Here is a 7,473-nt window from a genome sequence, read left to right as displayed (position 1 = left end):
ATATATGTATTAGCCGGGCGTGGTGGTAGGTGCTTGTAGTCCCAGCTACTTGGGAGGCTGAGGCATGAGAATCACTTCAATCAGGGAGGTGCAGGTTGCAGTGACCTGGGATTGTGCCACTGCACTCCAGCCTGGATGACAGAGTGAGATTCCGTTTCCAAAAAAAAGAAGGAAAGAAAAATTTTTTATAATTTTAGGAGCTATTGTGTAACTAAACAACAAATCAAAACTTGTATTCTCCCCCTTTTATCAATAAGGAAAGCCCCCTAGGGATGCAAGATAGATGCAGGGCTATTACTACAGTTCTCCATGAAGTCACAAGGACTTGGACAAGATGTTGCAAAAGAGAACTACTGGAGTTGGGTAACTAACTATATATGGGGGTTAAGGGAGGAAGAAAGCAGGAAGAAGAGCCATTTAAGGGAAAAAAATAAGGTTTGTGTTAGGCATGACACAGTCAAGCTGATGCTAACCCATATATGTGGGAGTACCCAGCAGACCTGGGGAGAGATGGAGATGAGCTAAACATGAGGGTCATTCTACTTAGAAACTGGTCACTGAAGTTGTGAGGGTCAGTGAGACCATGAGGGGTAGTAGGGCATGCAAGAGGAGAATGGAGGTGAGAAGATCAGAGAATACCACAGTTATGAGGTGGAAGGAGGAAGGAGTGTAGGCAAAGGGTGATGAGGAAGTGGGCCTGAGAAGTGGCAGAAAGATTACACTATTATTATGTTACAGAAGTGGAGAGAGAAAAATACCTCCTATGACCAGTAGGCTGTTGAGAGAAAAAAGTCCTTGGACTTGGCAAATTGAGTTCACAGGTGATCTTTCAGGATACAGCTTCATTAAACTCTGAGAACAGAAGCCAGATTGCAGGGGGTTGAGGTGTGACTGATTGCATAGAAAGTCAGTGATTATTTTCTTTTGTAAAGTTTGATTTAAAATTGTAGTGCCAGAAGGCAAAGATTAAAGGTCTGAGTCATTGATGTGGAACTAGTTTTAGGAAGGCTCTTTGGCAATTTTTGTGAAGTGATAAGTGAACCATAGAAAGGCAGAAGAGGCTCCTCAATACTTTTTTCTAAGCTTTTGTAGTTTTTTTTTCTAGACAGTCTCGCTCTGTTGCCCAGGCTGAAGGGCAGTGGTGCAGTCTCGGTTCACTGCAACCTCCACCTCTCAGGTTGAAGTGATTCTCCTGCCTTAGCCTCCCGAGTAGCTGGGATTACAGGCACTCACCACCACTCCCAGCTAATTTTTGTATTTTTAGTAGAGACAGGGTTTCACCATGTTAGCCAGACTGGTCTTGAACTCCTAACCTCAGGTGATCTGCCCACCTCAATGCACTTTCTTTTACAGTCCCTTATTTCATCCTCACAAGAGACTTCTGAAGGCACCAGCATTTCCGTATTACAGATGAAGACCTTAAACCTCCAAGAAGTTATGACTTGTTCAGGATGTCATAGCTGATCTGTAGCACCACTGGGACTCAAATCCTGTCTCCTTGTCCACCATTCTGAAATGTCATTTCAACTCACAGTTAATAAGCAGCTTTTTAGGCAATGCACTAGAATTTGGGGTCTGAGGATTCCTGCTTTTGGCCAAAATTGAATGGGATATGTGGTTACTTCTTGGAGATAAATATTCCATATCTGTTTTGGTGAGGAGGTTGAAGGAGCGGGGAGGATGAGCCAAAAGTCAGTTGGATTCATGTGGCTCAGAAATGTGAGAAAAAGAACATTCACTTTCTCTTACCATGGACTGTAGCTAGAATAGTCATTCTTGGCAGCAGCTCAGTCTCTCAGTAGGTTAATAAGAATTTACTGAGTATCAGTTGTATGCCTGAGTTCAGAGTGCTTAAAGTACAAAGATCAGGCAAGTCCCATTGAGTAACAGAACAGAGAAGGAGGCAGAGTTATGGTATAAATATACACAGTCACTATTATAATTACAAAAGTGCTTGGAGAAAATCAACAGTCATTTAAAGGTTGTTTTGGCATGTAGTTTTTCCTTTAAGTGAGTGGATGCTAGTTGAATAGGATTATCAAATGAATGAAAGACAGTTAATGGAAATATCCTGGAATTAAGCAGGTTTGGTGGAGAGTTAAAGAAAAGGCCTAGAATATATATGTTGGGAGTGGTGATGGAGAGGGAGGCAGGGTTCAGCAGAAATGGAAGGTGTCTCCAGGAATGTGGGCAACATGCACCAACACTCAGAGGTAGTGGAGTGTAGAACAGATGTAGGAAGACATCAGAAGGCAGCGTAGTAGAAATGAGGCCTGGGCCTGGGTAAGTGAGACATGGATGACAGTGAGGAGAGATCAATGACCAGCTAGTTCCAACTTTTCTTCTTTTCCACATCTCTGACAGACATGCACTTTGTTCAGGACTAAGATTGTGATGACTGTTGTTTGCAGTTGGAATTCTAATTCAGGTACACCTCCAAGCCAATTAACCTAGCTCCCCTGATGAATTTTTACTCCAATTCCCTGCCCTCTTATCCCATGAAAATCTTGCCGCAGGGTGAGAGAGATGAGAATGTGTCCTTGTATGTAGGAAAATTTTAGAGTCAACATCAACATCATTTTTTGAAAATACATATTTTGTGCAGCCAATAAATCACAAAACATTGGGTTTTTGAACGTCAGTCAAGCAGGACCCTGTAGTTTAATTTTAAAACAAAAGAGCAAAGAAATGTCACTTCTGTTGTAAGGCACTAATTGTTACCACCTTATCCTTTTGCAATCTGTGTAACAGATACTTGTTGCCTTTTATTTTGTGAAGGAAATAAATGCTTTTGAAATCTTCTCTAACCTGTCATACATACTTCAATTTTCCCCACCAGATTAGTGTAATGGCACTAGTAACAACAACCACAAAAAAGGTAAATTTTTAGAAAATGACATAGGAATTCTAATGGCATACACATCAAAGTAGATGATGAAGATATTTATATTTCTTCTTGATGTCAAATCACTGTTTATCCTACAGAAGTCAATGTTATGGCATGTGTAATATCTGGTCTTTTCTGGTTGCATTGTTTTGCTTATGGATAAAATTTTGAAAGGGCATACGACAGACAAACGAATGTCTATTGGACTTGGGTAGGATGGGGCTTTAATTTGTGATGTCTTGTTCTGTTTTATCACTTCTCATATTTTGGCAAACCAGGCTTTGACAGTAGGCTGACTCTTCTTGGTTATAATGTTTAGGTCTGCCAAAATATACAGCTATTTAAAAGTAAACTATCAAGTTCCTTTTGCACCATAATTCTTTGCTTAAAATACCTTGTAGTATTTAATTGGGTTTCCAGATTGTCGTGTTCTAGTAATGGACACCATATGTTCAAAGAATCTGTATGGTATAGTGTAGTGGTTAAGAGAACAAATAGTGAGTGGTTCAAACATACAAGCTGGGAGTTATATAGCCTGAGTTCAGTTCCCAATCCTGCCGTTTACTATTATGTGATCATGGGCGCACCAGTTTCTTTCTACATGGTGACAAGGATACTTATCTTATAGTGTCTTGTAAGGATCAAATGAGTTAATACATATAAAATACTTAGAGAAAGTATGGTCCTTAATAAGCACTCAGTAAATATAAATTATTATTGAAGGGCTTGGTTTTACTTAATGACCTTGGGGCAGATCCACCACGTGATTCTTTGAACTCTTTCTTGGTATAACACGTTTATTGAGATACAATTTACATGCCACAGGGCCAGGCGTGGTGGCTCATGCCTGTAATCTCAGCACTCTGGGAGGCCAAGGCGGGCGGATCACCTGAGGTTGGGAGTTCGAGACCAGCCTGACCAACATGGAGAAACCCCGTCTCTACTAAAAATATAAAATTAGCCAGGCATGGTGGCTCATGCCTGTAATCTCAGCTACTTGGGAGGCTGAGGTAGGAGAATCGCTTGAACCCAGGAGGTGGAGGTTGCTGTGAGCTGAGATCGCGTCATTGTACTCCAGCCTGGGCAACAAGAGTGAAATTCCGTCTCAAAAAACAACAACAGTCAAAAAAAACAATTTACATGCCGCAAAATGCATCTTCTTAAAGTGCACAATTCAGTGGTTTTTAGTGTTTTCACAGATTTCTGCAACTATCATTACAATCTGATTTTAAAACATTTTCATTGTCCCTAAAGAAACTAGAAATCTGGACTCATTAGTAATGGCTGAATTATTTTATGTTCCCACCAGCAATGAATGAGGATTCCATTCTTTGCACATGCTGATTAACACTTGTTACTATTCGTCTTTCTTATTTTAGCCATCCTACTTGGTGTGAAGTAGTATCTCCTTGAGGTTTTGATTTAAATTTCTCTAATGACTAGTAACACTGAGCATTTTTTCATGTGTTTATTGGCCATTTGTATATCTTCTTTGAAGAAATATCTATTAAATCCTTTGCACATTTTAAAATTGGGTCTAACTTCTTTTAATCCACTGAATTTCCACTGTAATTCCTTCTTTCTTTCTTCCCTTCCTTCCTTCCTTCCTTCCTCTCCTTTCTCTCTCTCTCTCTCTCTCTCTCTCTCTCTCTCTCTTTCTTTCTTTCTTTCTTTCTTTCTTTCTTTTTTTTGTGAGATGGAGTCTCACTCTGTTGCCAAGGTTGAAGTACAGTGTTGTGATCTCGGCTCACTGAAACCTCCGCCTCTCAGGTTCAAGCTATTCTTTCGCCTCAGCTTCCCAAGTCTGGGACTACAGGTGCACACCACCACGCACAGATAATTTTTGTATTTTTGGTAGAGACAGGGTTTCACCATGTTGGTCAGGCTGGCCTCAAACTCCTGACCTCAGGTGATCTGCCCGCCTCAGCCTCCCAAAGTGCTGGGATTACAGGCGTGAGCCACCTCGCCCAGCCTCCACTGTAATTCTTTACACGTTTCATTATAATTTGTCCATTATAACTCTAGCTCTAGTTAAAAATGTAATATTCCAAGAAATTGGTGCACATAATTTAACCATTAAATGATGTGGATGATTATCTCTATTTTTCCTGCGATTATAAATAATGCTACAACAAATATTATAGTACATATATTCTCATGTGTTTGTGCTTTTCTATAGGATAGATTTCCAGCAGCATAACTGTACTGTTGAAAGATATGTATCTAGAAATATTTTTATAGATATGCCAAATTGCCCTCCAAAAAGATTATACCAATGTATACTTCCACTAACAGGGTATGATGATACATCTTTCCTCAGACTCTTAGATAGACAAGTTTTTAATGGGGTCATGGGTGAACTAATTTATTTTTCTCATTTCATGTTGTATCTGCAGGAAACTCTATCAACATTGTCTTTACATATCTAGACAGCTTTAAGCATAAAGTCTGCATTCAGAAAAAGAAGGAATAATGTCAGCAGTATTATGAAGAAACTTCCCCTATCCACTAAGAAAAGGACAATTCTTTAATAATTTTAATATAATTTATAAGAACTTTTCCCCTCTGGTTTTATGTTATGGGTATTTTATTTTTCAAATTTTAATGTCTGCATTCTATGGGATGCTATGATTTATGTTGTGTATATGATTGCTACTAATGATCAGAGAATATGATGGAAATTAAGCAATGTGAAAAATTTCCTGAATTATTAAAAAATAAGTGACCAGTTTGAAAAATGTTAACCTGAATTTTTAAGAAATTAAACTCCTTGCCTCTTAGGAGTTAGTTTACAGAGAGATGTACCTTTCCACGTCCATGTAAGCTGGGTCCCCTGAACATTTTAAACATTTACATTTTGGACATTCACCTTATACATTTGGAGTATTTAGTATCATTGGTAATCAGTATTTCAAATGCCAGCTGTCCTTTGATAGTTCAGGAGAAAATAGTGATACTGTCTTTAAGTCCTTTTTTCTTTGAGACAGTCTCACTTTGTCACCCAGGCTTGGGTGTAATGGTGCCATCTTAGCTCACGGCAACCTCTGCCCCACTAGCAGTAGCTGCCAGTGAAGTAGCTGGGATTACAGGTGTGAACCATCATGCCCAGCTAATTTTTGCATTTTTAGTGAGACGGGGTTTTGCCATGTTGGCCAGGCTGGTCTCAAACTCTTGCCTTCAAGTGATCCATTCACCTTGGCCTGCTGAAGTGCTAGGATTACAGGTGATAATGTTCCTCCTCCTCCTCCTCCTCCCCTTCTTCTTCTTCTCTCCTTCTCCTTCTCCTCCTCCTTCTTCTTCCTCTCCTCCTCCTCCTCCTTCCTCCTCCTCCTCGTCCTCCTCCCCTTCTTCTTCTTCTTCCTCTCCTTTTTCTTCCTCTCCTCCCTCTCCGTCTTCCTCTCCTCCTCCTCCTCCTCTTCTTCTTCTTCTTCTTCTCCTTCTCCTTCATGTTTTTTTTAGAGATAGGGTCTCACTGTCTTGCCCAGGCTGGACTTGAAGCAATCCTTCTGCCCCAGCCTCCCAAGTAGCTGGGACTACAGATGTGCACTGTCATGCCTGTCTCCTAAGTTCTTAATTTGTGGTAGCCAGAATAATGCCTCCCCCAGGAAAGCACATGTCCTAATGCCCAGAACTAGTGAATGTGGTACGTACGTGGCAAAGGAATATTAAGATAGAAGATCAAATAAAGGTTGCTAATCGGCTGACCCTAAGATTGGGAAATTATACCGGATACTCCATGTGGGCTCAGTGTAATCACAAGGGTCCTTAAAGGTGAAAGGGGGAGGCAGAAGACAAGTCAGAAAGAAAGAGATATGACAACAGCAGTGAGGTCAGAGTGGTAGGATGTGAGGACTGGACCTACTGTTGTTGGTTTTGAAACTGGAGAAGGGGACCATGAACCAAGGAATGTGAGCGGCCTCTAGGAGCTGGAAAAGGCAAGAAAATACATCCTTTCCTAGAGCTTCCAGAAGAGAATGCAGGCCTGCCAACACCTTGATTTCCACCCAGTAAGACCCATTTTGGACCTCCAGAACTGTAAGGTAATACATTTGTATTGTTTAAGATGCTATGTTTATGGTAATTTGTTATAGCAGCAAACAGAAAACTAATAAGATTTGAAATGTTCATACAATGTTACTGAGTAACCCAGTTTCCTCATTCGATACCATTGTAGCTGTTTAAATGTGAATATCTTACTAAGCTGATGAATCTATTTTCTGTCCCAGAACTACAGCTGCCAATCCTTCTGATATTTATTTCTTCACCTATCCAAATCCAGTCAATTGAGAGCTTTTCTCCAGTGTCTAATGTGGCTTTAAACATTGGCAAGTCTTTGTAAACTGCACAAGGACACTAGATGTCAAATTCTTTTAAATTTATTTGCCAAGTGCCACTTGGTTCACGATGACTATGTTCTCTAAGGACGTTTCTTGGTCTCTTGTTAACATGGAAGCAAAGAATGTCATGTCATGTGTTGGTGAGAGAGACCTCTCTTTGTCTTTTTTCTGGGCGAAACTCCTTCTACTCCTATCATGTGACACTAATGAGTACTCAGTCTTCTCATGGCTACTGGTCTTGGCACTGCT

Source organism: Rhinopithecus bieti, unplaced genomic scaffold, assembly GCF_001698545.2.
Source record: "Rhinopithecus bieti isolate Rb0 unplaced genomic scaffold, ASM169854v2 scaffold_47952, whole genome shotgun sequence".
Classification (NCBI taxonomy): domain Eukaryota; kingdom Metazoa; phylum Chordata; class Mammalia; order Primates; family Cercopithecidae; genus Rhinopithecus; species Rhinopithecus bieti.
Note: the sequence above shows the minus strand (reverse complement) of the source record.